This window comes from Chaetura pelagica, unplaced genomic scaffold (assembly GCF_000747805.2).
Source record: "Chaetura pelagica isolate M959 unplaced genomic scaffold, ChaPel_1.0 scaffold436, whole genome shotgun sequence".
Lineage (NCBI taxonomy): Eukaryota > Metazoa > Chordata > Aves > Apodiformes > Apodidae > Chaetura > Chaetura pelagica.
The window spans coordinates 3472693-3485499 of NW_009953651.1; positions in this window are offsets into that span (position 1 = coordinate 3472693).

Consider the following 12807-nt stretch of genomic DNA (forward strand, 5'->3'; position numbering starts at 1 on the left):
CCTTCCCTCGGATTCTGGAGATGTTATTTAGGGAAAGGTGGGCTGGCTGCTAAGATCCATTCCCCTTGTACTCTCCCCCAGCACTTATGCTCATCATGTTAGGAGTCTCATTAACTAGTAGGAAGCAAGAGCCAACACCATCACATCAGGGTTTTATTGGATTTCTCATGCCTAGATTTTCTGGTCAAGATTGGATATATTTATCCACAGCCATGGGATTTGAAGCAGGAATTAATTCAGAAAAATCCTACAGTCTTATGTGTAACACGGGAATTCTGTCTCTTTCAGGACAAAAATCTATTAAACTTGAATGTTTCAGTCACAGGCATCTTAATAGAAAAGCAAGACCAAGCAACAAGGGAGGGAAAAAAAGTCACAGGACAGTTATTAATATACACCAAGTCTCAGGACATGCATACAATTATAAGTTGTGAATATTCTTTTATTCATACAACAAACTACAAGAAACTCTCATCCACCTAGGATGAGAGATTTCATTATCTGAATGCAGCCCTACTACAAGTTAAACCAACTTTCTCTTAGCTTCCCAGGGAACAAAGAAAAAGCTGTGCATCTTCAGCCATTTTTCCAAAGCTTATGCTTCTGTATCTTTGCTAATGAAATTGCGCTGCTCAGGGACTTCCTGCAGACATCCCTGCTCCAGAGACAACAGATTTACTAAATTCCAAAGACTTTCTGGGGACCTTAAATATCAATAACCTGGTTCTGGAAGAGCAATACAAACACACGTATATGAAATAAAAGAACTAAGGATGTTAAGATAGGTACCCTTTAAAAGTAGAACAGGTAGGATCAAGTCCTGTATAGCAATACGGAGCTTTTCTATAGCTTTTTTGCACTAGAACACCTTGTGGTGCCAAGACAGAATATGTGGTGTCAGTTGCTGAGGTCCCTAACAGGCCCTTGAAACTCAAGAGAAAAATAATCCTTTGGCCTTAGACAAATGCTTTATTCACTACAGAATAGCATATCCAGTAAAGAAGTTTCATATGAAGCAATCAGGAAGTTCACAAGGTACACATTCTGTCAAACAGCCATTTCACTGTTACAACAGTCAGCTGTAAAATCCAAAATAGGACAAAAAGAAAAAGCTACTATGACAGCAGACAAGCACTGTTGATAGAAGGACTTCTACCCATCCATCCTACAAGGCTTCATTAAAATTCCACTACTGCTCTGTAATTTTAATAAACAAGAAGCAGCTACAGCAGGCCATCCTGACTCTTCTCTCCAAGCATCTCTCACAACCAAGCAATTTCCTTTTCCTCTGAGATCAAGTCTAAGCACATTTTCTCTGATGCAATACCAAACACACAAGCAAGGCATTTAAAAGTTAATGAGCTAAGTAGGACAGGAAACCAGCTACTTATCTGAAACAGAATCTGCTTTGCAACAGAAAAGAGTGCTGCCAGATCCCCTAGAAGCAGGGGATCTCTCACCTCCACAGAGGAAAATGGAGAGGCAAAAAGCAAGTTATCAAGCTGTTTTGCAGTGTGAGAAATGAAACAGGTCTCCCTGTTATGTGTTAGCACTCTTAGCTGGCAGATTATCTCACTGTTTACACCGGAAGTCACCCCCAAAAAACCCCAAAGTGGGAATTTATAAAGTTCATTGCTAGAATAGAGGGTATAGCAAGGCAAAAGGCATAATATGGACCATCTCCTGCTCCCCTCCCATGAGTATTTCTCTGTGTGTGTGATATGATATCAAGAAGTACACAAAGGCATGCAACCTTCCTATCTCTAATCAAAAGCCTCAGCAGCCAAGGACTCTCTGCAATGGCTGTCTCAACATCACCTCAAGACATACCAATTGCTCTGGCAGACTGAGCTGTAATCTCCATGTGGATCTGTGGGGGTGGGAAGATCCTGATTTGTAGATATTGCACCACTAATCTGGCTAGTCATTCAAGTCAGTGATTGTGGGCTTTTGCTTTACATTTTAACTCTACACCAGGAGGTTTCTTGTATGATTATCTTGTTTTCTTCACAGCCAGTCACCACCAACACAGGACCTGACTGGGATCTTCTCATAGAAATACTTGCATTTTATTACTTTAGAAAATAAACCAAAAACCACAGACATCACAAAATAGCAAAGAATGACAGCGGAGAGTTTCAATAACTACTAACTTTATATGTATACTCGATTGAGTGTATCCTCAGCAAGTTTGCCGATGATACCAAGCTTTGTGGTGTGGTTGACAACCAAGAGGGAAGGGACACCATGCAGAGGGACTCTGACAGGCTGGAGAGGTGGGCCAGTGCCACCCTCATGAAGTTCAACAAGGCCAAGTGCAGGGTTCATCAGAGGGTAGTGACAGGACATGGGGTAATGGTTTTAAACTGAGGGGAGATTTAGGTTGGATATTAGGAAGAAATTCTTCACTATAAGAGTGGTGAGGAGCTGGAATGGGTTGCCCACCGAGTTGTTGGTGCCCCATCCCTGGAGGTTTTTAAGGCCAGGTTGGACAAGGTTTTGTACAACCTGATCTAGTGGTAGGGTTCCCTGCTCATGGCAGGGGGGTTGGAACTTGATGATCCCTTCCAACCTTTATGATTCTATGTATACCTAAAAAGGTAGGTTTTACTTAATAGTAGAATAAGATAAAAATTTTTAAGAGAAGAAAAAACAAGCAAACAAAAAACCCAACCAAACTTTAACACTAAAAACTGAACTGGTATTTGTTTTTCAGTACATCTGTTCAAATGTAATGCTCTTATTTGTTCAACCTCCAACTGCTCCAGCAGGCAGCCAGGTACAACTTTAATTGAGAAGAAATATAGCTACTATATTAAGTAGCTATAAAGTTTATGAACAGATTAAAAGAGTCAGAAGCCCAAGACTGAGAGTGCTCAATAGTGCAAAACATCACAGACCAAAAGTTTTTATATAGAGAACCAAATGCTTCTCAAACTTGAGGCAACTTTTTCCATATCCAAGAGTGCTGCATTATTCATTGCAGCAAAATAAAAGCTTTGAAACTTTTTTCCTGCTGGAGACAACCTGTTAATGCTTCACTACCAAGCAAAGTTAAGGTGGCATTCATTAACTGCCAGTGTTTATCCCCATACTCCATGCTCCTCTGGCACAAGTATAAGAATCACCTTGCAGTAGACAGAATTGATCCACCTGGAAAATGCCTCCCACAGAAGAGATAGGATTTCCAGCAGCATCAATTCACTGCTCCTCTATTTCACGGCCTCAATAATGCTCATACCACTGATCAGTCAGGGTCAGGTGTGCTACCAGATCAACTTGCCGAACATAGGTATAGCAGAGGATCAAGACAGTTTAAACCATGGAGGAACCTTCCTTTTCCCCCAGCAGTTGTTTATGTGGAAGCACAGGATACCAGTGATTTCCAAGTAAGCCTCAAGCAATATCTACTGTCATCATGCAGAAGCATGTTAAAGGTGTTACTTTCCTCTGTGCACTCAGTCCTGCCCTGCATCATTCTCTGTCTGCAACACAGAGCCATCTACTGAAACCAGACCAGTTGAAACAGTTGAGCTAAAAAACAGCCCAGAAACAGTAGGGACAAGCTGCTGAATCCACTTAAACAAGGACTGCAAGCAGAAAAAACAAACTTCTTTAGTCTAGCAAACCCTTGGAGTATGACTTAGTTTCATCCCCTTGATCACAGGAGGTCAGCTATACATCATCATTCATTACTGAATTAAGCCAAAAGATTACTCTCTTCTTTTTGTGGGCCAGTGCCACCCTCATGAAGTTCAACAAGGCCAAGTGCAGGGTTCATCAGAGGGTAGTGACAGGACATGGGGTAATGGTTTTAAACTGAGGGGAGATTTAGGTTGGATATTAGGAAGAAATTCTTCACTATAAGAGTGGTGAGGAGCTGGAATGGGTTGCCCACCGAGTTGTTGGTGCCCCATCCCTGGAGGTTTTTAAGGCCAGGTTGGACAAGGTTTTGTACAACCTGATCTAGTGGTAGGGTTCCCTGCTCATGGCAGGGGGGTTGGAACTTGATGATCCCTTCCAACCTTAATGATTCTATGATTCTATGTATACCTAAAAAGGTAGGTTTTACTTAATAGTAGAATAAGATAAAAATTTTTAAGAGAAGAAAAAACAAGCAAACAAAAAACCCAACCAAACTTTAACACTAAAAACTGAACTGGTATTTGTTTTTCAGTACATCTGTTCAAATGTAATGCTCTTATTTGTTCAACCTCCAACTGCTCCAGCAGGCAGCCAGGTACAACTTTAATTGAGAAGAAATATAGCTACTATATTAAGTAGCTATAAAGTTTATGAACAGATTAAAAGAGTCAGAAGCCCAAGACTGAGAGTGCTCAATAGTGCAAAACATCACAGACCAAAAGTTTTTATATAGAGAACCAAATGCTTCTCAAACTTGAGGCAACTTTTTCCATATCCAAGAGTGCTGCATTATTCATTGCAGCAAAATAAAAGCTTTGAAACTTTTTTCCTGCTGGAGACAACCTGTTAATGCTTCACTACCAAGCAAAGTTAAGGTGGCATTCATTAACTGCCAGTGTTTATCCCCATACTCCATGCTCCTCTGGCACAAGTATAAGAATCACCTTGCAGTAGACAGAATTGATCCACCTGGAAAATGCCTCCCACAGAAGAGATAGGATTTCCAGCAGCATCAATTCACTGCTCCTCTATTTCACGGCCTCAATAATGCTCATACCACTGATCAGTCAGGGTCAGGTGTGCTACCAGATCAACTTGCCGAACATAGGTATAGCAGAGGATCAAGACAGTTTAAACCATGGAGGAACCTTCCTTTTCCCCCAGCAGTTGTTTATGTGGAAGCACAGGATACCAGTGATTTCCAAGTAAGCCTCAAGCAATATCTACTGTCATCATGCAGAAGCATGTTAAAGGTGTTACTTTCCTCTGTGCACTCAGTCCTGCCCTGCATCATTCTCTGTCTGCAACACAGAGCCATCTACTGAAACCAGACCAGTTGAAACAGTTGAGCTAAAAAACAGCCCAGAAACAGTAGGGACAAGCTGCTGAATCCACTTAAACAAGGACTGCAAGCAGAAAAAACAAACTTCTTTAGTCTAGCAAACCCTTGGAGTATGACTTAGTTTCATCCCCTTGATCACAGGAGGTCAGCTATACATCATCATTCATTACTGAATTAAGCCAAAAGATTACTCTCTTCTTTTTGGATCTCAAGTTATAAATATCCCTTTAGCCATTTCTGCAGAGATTTTCAAATCTATCCAGGAGTCTACAAAGGGGAATGAAAATGTGATCCAACTAAGAAAACTAAATGCAGTTGTATCACCCATCATTGATAACCTGATGATCTTCAAGAAATAGCACTGACCTGTGAACGTTTACTGAATGTTTCTTAGTCAAGAAGTGAACACACTGAGTGTACTTGTAAGGTAAAAACTGCCAAGAGTGTTTTTATTCTGTTATTTGTGATTGTAAAAGTCTGTGTGATATTAAACAAACCTCCATTATAAGCCATTACATAATTGCCCCAATGACAAGAAAATGCCTTCTGACCAGCTAGCTAACAGCATCTGGAAAAAACTTATGAAATGCAAAGACAGAGCATTTATTAAGTCAAGTGATTATTTCACTAAAAAGAAAAAATGAGAAGTATATCTGCATTCTGATTAAGAACCTGAAAGAAGAAAATAAGAATCTAGATTGTGGAAAGCAAGGTGAATCATGACTACAGTAAATATGAAGCCCATTTGATGTTTTGAGGAGGCTTCTCAGAAACCCTGGAATAGTATCCTTAGCCTTTTCAGATAGACCATTCAGTTGTCTCTCAACATAAAGGACTATCTCTGTGAAATCACTGGGCGATACAGGCAGCTACACAAAAATGAAAGGGTAATTGAAAACAAAGCAGGGGGGCAAAAGTCATCCACCTTAAACAAAAGTCTCCAAAACAGATCGGCACACAGACAGAAATATCTTAACACAAAAAAGCATGAACATAGAACTCATGCTAGCTACAGGGCAGACTGCAAGAACTGACTGTCATCACAGAAGTCACATTTGAGAACGTATCTCAAGTGAGGCCTCCATGAGTCTACAGTACAAGGGACAAACACAGAGGGAGCACAGCCAAGCATACCAGCCCCCTCCAGCTTTATGGGCCTTTACACAACAGTATGAAAACCACAATGGTTCAAAGTAAGCCCATGTAACTCCTGTATACAGCATGGAAGATAGAGCTGTGTTACTGTGGTTATTCTTGTGACAACAGAATATTAGCAGAAACGTTATTTCCTATCCTTCACTGACATATCAGGTTATCCAATGCACTAAAGGAGATGAAAGCCCTGATACTCCTCTGGAAACAGAGAAGCATAAGCACAGCTACTGACAACTTTGTAACAAAAGATGAGAGCAACAAAACAATTTGGTGCTGGAATAAGTTGCGGGAACTGGAATTGCCAGATGTGATTACTCGGTGTTGACTAGAAGCAGCGAACATTCTTTAAAAAAAAACAAAACAAAACTACACAGAGATGGAAGAAACTTGCAGTAAACAGCTATAATATAGCTTGACCTTTGAGATTTAGTGTAAATTTTCCCAAAAGAGCAAGTGACTGATAAATCCCTCTCCCACTTCTTATGTTAGGTTATGTTTGTCACCATTGCATGTAGCAACTCTGACTCTTACTATCCTTTTAGCGTCAGACACATATAATCAATTCCATAGCTGGGAAGCTACAGTGAATCTGGTGTCTACAGGTATATTCAGCAGTTTACATTGCAAGTAACTGAGTAATATACACAGTGATTTCAGCTATCATCTTAAAGTCTTCCTCAAGCCAAGCAGTTCTGTGCAGCTCTTTTTCACACTGCCTAGGCTTCTCCATCTCATCTACTCAGCACCTTCTAGGATTCTGGAAGCACAGTATGTCAGCCTTTCATAATTAAGGAAGTCAAACATTTAAACCACTGTACTTTGGCTGAGGCCACCCTATTCCCTCACAAGTTTTGTTTTCAGTCTTTGTTGAAGTTCTTTTCTTGAAAGCAGCACCTTTGACCTGAGCTTGAAAGAAGACAGCAGTCACACACTTTCTGCATGCTAAGTTTCTCAATGCCATTGAATTACAGCACAATCTCAGAATATGCTCACAGTTAATCAAATTATGGGCTTCTAGTCAAGAAACTTAAATCTGGTACAAAGGCAAACACCTGGAGGTCAGACTTCTAGAACAGCCAGCCTTGCTCCAACTTTAGACTTAGTACCTCAGTAAAAGGTCTTAGCAGGCCTGTCACTGCCTCAGGTCTGCTTAAAGAATTAAATCCCTGTTTAGGTTGCTCAGCAAACCTAAAAACAATTACTCAGTGAGAAGTGAAGAAACACTGGAAGAACACTCAGGCTTCTAAGAAACTGTTTACCACAGGTCCATTTTTCAAAATCGGAGTTAAATTCTCAAGGTAATCTACACACATCTTCTCAAGTGTGGCATTAGTGGCCAGTAATAGGACAAGGGGCAATGGGTATGAACTGGAACACAAGAAGTTTCATCTGAACAAAAAGGAAAACTGCTTTACAGTGAGAGTGACAGGGCATAGGAACTGGCTGCCCAGGGGGGTTATGGAGTCTCCTCCTCTGGAGATGTTCAAGACCTGCCTGGATGCAGTCATGCCTAATGTGTTCCAGGAAATCCTGCTTTAGCAGGGGGGTTGGACTAGATGATCTCTAGCGGTCCCTTCCAACTCAAATAATTCTGTGATTCCACATTATGTCATATTGCTAATTCACTGGAGGCAAGTATCTGTAACATTCTCCATATGAAGAAACAACAGAAACATGTCACAGTTCTGAGCACTGTTCTGCTAGAAAAACAGAGCAGGTCACTGTCCACCTACATCCAAAGCAGCTCTTTTCGTAACTTCTGAACAGTCCTTTGAGAGCAAAATCTCAGAAATGTATTTCCTAATCCATAGCTAGGAATTGCCAGCAGTATAGCCATATAAGTAGCAAAATAACTTGATACAAAGCATCCTTCCGCAGGCTACATGCTCATGGTGTGATCCTATGGGATTTAAACTCCAGAGTAGCACTAACAGATATTCAAAAGTTACAAAACAGGCCGATTCCTATAAGGCTTTGTAAATACCACCTCTTAAGGTAATTTTTTCCATATGGAAATCTTCATATATAAGTTTCTCTAAAAGAAAAATAATATATCATGCACATGTAATGAACAAAGTATGACATAAAAAGCAAACAAATTGCATGCAAGAAGCATTAATAATAATTTCATGTAAGTGCCTTGTTCACCACTACTGTCAATTTTAGACCTTAAATCCTCTGAAGGTTATTTCAGATATAGTTGACTTTTTAAAAAAAACCTGTTTTCGACACCAGAAATGTTTTCAGACTTCAGGAATATCAGACTTCTAGAACACACTGTGCTTCAGCAGATTTGATAAAACTGAAATAAACAAGAGTACTGACTGAGTCTCAAATTCCTTTGAAAATCTTCCAAGTTACCATAACAAAACTTGCTTTACTATAATTATACGGTAATAACACAAGAATAGGTGAGTGAAGGAATCAGCCACTGAAATGAAATGCAGTAGGAGACCACAGCAAGTGTTGCACAACACTTCCCTAGCACTAGTTCTTCTGAGAATATCTGTCCAAGTAGCTAAGCAAAAGGAGGACTGCAATCTTACCTAGATGTATTACTTGTGTACAGAGCTGGACAGTAGCAATGAAAATCCAAGCAGAGAAACTATACCAAATTACTTTAAAACATTACCCAAGAAGATCAGCAACAGTTTTAGGGGGGGAAAAAAAGAAAAACAAAGGTGCATGAAGAGAAGGCTCTTCTCATTTACAAGAAGAAAACTAAGAACTAAGGCTGCAGAGGAACCTAAAAAATCCACAGCTACACAATGAACATTGCTATCAGCAACAAATTCACTTCAGTAATTTAAACAGTTGCTTATAGTAGTGTTTCAATAAGTAATTCAATTAAATATAGTAGTTGAATACATGAGACACTCCAAGAGGTGGCTGAGCCAAAAATACGTTTTTAAAAATAGCACATTAGATTAATGCTGACTTCTTTATCTCTTCACTGCTAATTACTGCCAGACAATTGCTTATATAACAGAAAACATGCAATATCTCATTTTGCAACAGCTACACAACCACAAAACACATTGTAAAGGAATCTCCATTATCAAATCTGGAAAAATAGTTTAGCATACGGTTCCTTACAAGTACCTCAGTAACATAACCTGCAATGCAGGGATTAAAAAAAAAACTTCAGTGTGCAATTTTTGTGTTTTTGTTGTTTTTTTTTGTTAACACTCATTTGATGGAGGTATTTCCACTGATATTTGACCATGTCAAGTATTTAAAAATCTCTCCTAGAGCCTGAGTTCATGCATTCAGAAGTCTCAAGTAGTCTTTCATAAATATCTTGAACACAGTCTAAAGATTTTATATTCTCTGGGATTAACCTACAGTTAATCTTATTAGACAAAAGCCAAGATTTTCAAGAATGAGTTCTACAGCTATAACACTAAATAAGCCTGGTTCATTTAAAAAGCAGCCCTGAAATTCTTCCTACTCCTGCACCCATTTTAAAATCACCAATAAGCAGTAGTCAGGCTGCAGAAAAACTGTTTCTACCAGCAGGCTTCTGAATATGCATAATGCCAATAAAGCTGATTACATTTCAAAATAATAATCTATGTGCAATTAAGATACTGGCAACATTTTTAATGCAAAAAATTGTTTAAATATACTAACATCCTAGTCTTGGGATATCCAGTCAAGCTACGCAAAGAGATGTGTTTGTCCCTTGCATACTCCCAAATGTGGAAGTAGGATCAGAAACTGGATCTGGAAGAAAGGGTAAACAGCATGTTAGTTAAATTCACAGAGGATACTATGTTTGGAGAGGTTGCAAACATTAGTGAAGACAAATACGTAAATGACCTAGAGATAAAATAAAATCAAACAAGTGCATTTCATGAAAAATAACTTCAAACACTCAATGTAGAGGAAACACAGGGAAAGGGGGAGAAAGAGTAAAATGAAAGAAACCTAGAAGCAGCAACAGTGGACAGTCAGCTGAGTATTTGAACCGAAAAACAGTTTGTAGTTGCAGAGGAATCAAACAGAGCAGAGAAATTAAAGTTCTTTCAACAGTCTTTGAGCCAGTAACAATAGCCATCTCCTTGCACAATTGCCAGGGACTGAAAAATTCCCCTTCACTCCCAGCAAGTGGAAAGCTCTTCTCAATGGCAAATCAAGTTCTGCAGGAGGTAGGGTTTAATTTTTTTTAAGCAAAGTTAACATACAGTTAGCATAAGCCTACGCAGCAGGTTCTTCCAGTACTTCTGCTACTCGTGTCTTTGTGCAGAACAGGAGGAAGCTAACAAAATGAATCAATTTTTACAAGTGCAACTCAACCTTGCATTGTTCAAATTTATTCATGTGGTCTTTGAGAAAAGAAACCAGAACAGCTATTTCAACTACTAACCAAAAAAAAGTTACTTTCATGAGAATGGCATCAACTCATCCATCATGGTAGATGTCTGCACTATCCAGCTTTAAGGGCAAAGGCGACAGGAGGAAAGAACTGACTCTACCTTTAGAATGGCTACAAGAGAATCCCAGCAGCCACCTAAGTATAAATGCAGAATTTTCAGTAACCACACATCTTCAGGGACTGTCAAGCCTTTGTTCTTCAGAAATACTTTCAGGCATAAACTAAGAACCATTTATTCTGCTTCATCCCCAATTAATAGACTAAGCTTATTTTGCAGGGTTTGGTACTCTCAGTCACGAGCCTTCAGTGAGGCAACAATGTAGATGCTTTATACTCAGGATAGTCCACACATCAAAAAGGAAATTAAAAAAAACCAACCCTTTTAATAGACAGCATCTTGATGCCTATCATGTTGCTGAATCTTAGGGCAACTTCCAGCATGCAGGTTGTGCTTCAGTTTATGCTCATCATCATCACATGAAAACAGAAGACTGAAGGTTTTCCCTCCTCTTGATATCCTCTAAGCTACATGATTTCCAAAATAAGTTATCCGATGAACATCTACAGCTTCTTCTTGTGGTGTGATGGCAAGAACAAAGAAACAGCTCCTACCAGTCTGCTTTAGCAGAAGCTAGTTAGTCCAGCCTCTTTCATGGAAAATTCAAATGACAGATTCCCAGGCATCCCTCAAGCAAAAGCCACATGAAATGCAGCTTTCAAGGGTATTGTAGTACCATTTTAAAGTAGTTCAAACTGTAGGGACCATACAGAACTGAGAACCACATCATTTCACTGAAGAACTCAATGCATTTTAGGACAATGTGAGGCTTTGGACATGACAAAAAATAATCTTTGCTTTTCTGCACCAGGGGACATGGGCAAAGTATCTATGTAATCTTTTGTCCCTTTTGAAGGATCAATGCTAGCTTGAAACAAAACTCAGAGACCAACTCCAAATAACTGAATTCAAAGCACACTCCCACGAGCATACCTTTCAGCTTCTGCAGGAGAGACCATCCCACAGATCACAGAACTACAATGGAACCTAAAGGGATCTACTGCTGAATGAGCAAATAGATGTGTTCTGGAATAGTTCTCATTCCACCTGACTCTCCCAAACATAATGCTGCTCTGACATAACCCTGTCGTGCTCCTTGGTTAACTGTCAGAGCTGCTGGCTGACAAATCTCAGATTAATTCAGCACAAGTGCTGAATGGCCCTTAGCTCTACCTGGTTGTTTGGAAGGAAGCCCTATGACAGCTTTCAGCTGTGTGTAAAGGCAAAATCCTTCAACTAGTAAAAATGCTGAATATTTCTCCTGACTGGATGACCACATGGAATGCCCACTCCAAACCCGCTGGACTCACACATCTTGCAATCAACACAGCTATCCCTCTGTGAAAGGGACTGCTTCTTGGTGAAAAGGTAAGATGCTGAAATAAATCAAGAATGTTTCACAGTGGTCTGGTGTAATCAGGGGTCAAACCCTCAGGAGGTTTTCATGGCTTGAAGCCTTCTGCCTCTGCCGTTCAGGAGAGCATTGTCTCTAAACAAGATGATTCAGCAACAGCTCATCTCTCCCACTGACATCATAAACCTAAAGGTATATGGTACCCTAGCAGGGATTACTGTCATCTCCTTAAAGACCAAATACACAGATCACCCAGTAAACAGAAACCCTTCCTTTAAGCTAACATACCAAAGTGTGCTGACTCTCATTCAAAAGAAGAATTAAGATTATCATTATGCTGCAGTAACCTGAACGAAGAAATACCTATGAAAAACACTACTAGGGAATATAGAGAGATTCAGCTCTTTTAATCTCTGAAAATAACCTTTTGCTAACAGGAATCAGTGATACTCCTGCTGTCTCCATAAAAGCATCAGTTTCTCTGTAATTTTCTGTTAATTTTATGAAGAATAAACACATTGGATAGAAGAATTTTTTTTTTCTACTCCCTGGAGACATACTGCAACTTAAGACATATTCACTAGCAAGGCAGCATTCAAGAGCAGAATGAAACTTGACTGACTCAAGTGCTTCAAAGGAGGGAGAACAATTCAACAGCAGTAAAAAGCATGTGCATGTAAAATGTATGATTTAAAAATATACTGTGTAAATTGTTAATTATGAAAAGCAGAGTAATGAGACTCAAAACTCCACAACTCAATTATCCTGAACTACTACAGGACAGACCATTGCAAACTGAAGGTTGCTGTAAACAGGCAAGTCTGCTCTGCAGCATGTCTTCAGTGTTTTGAAGCTACGACTACTGATTACCTGGT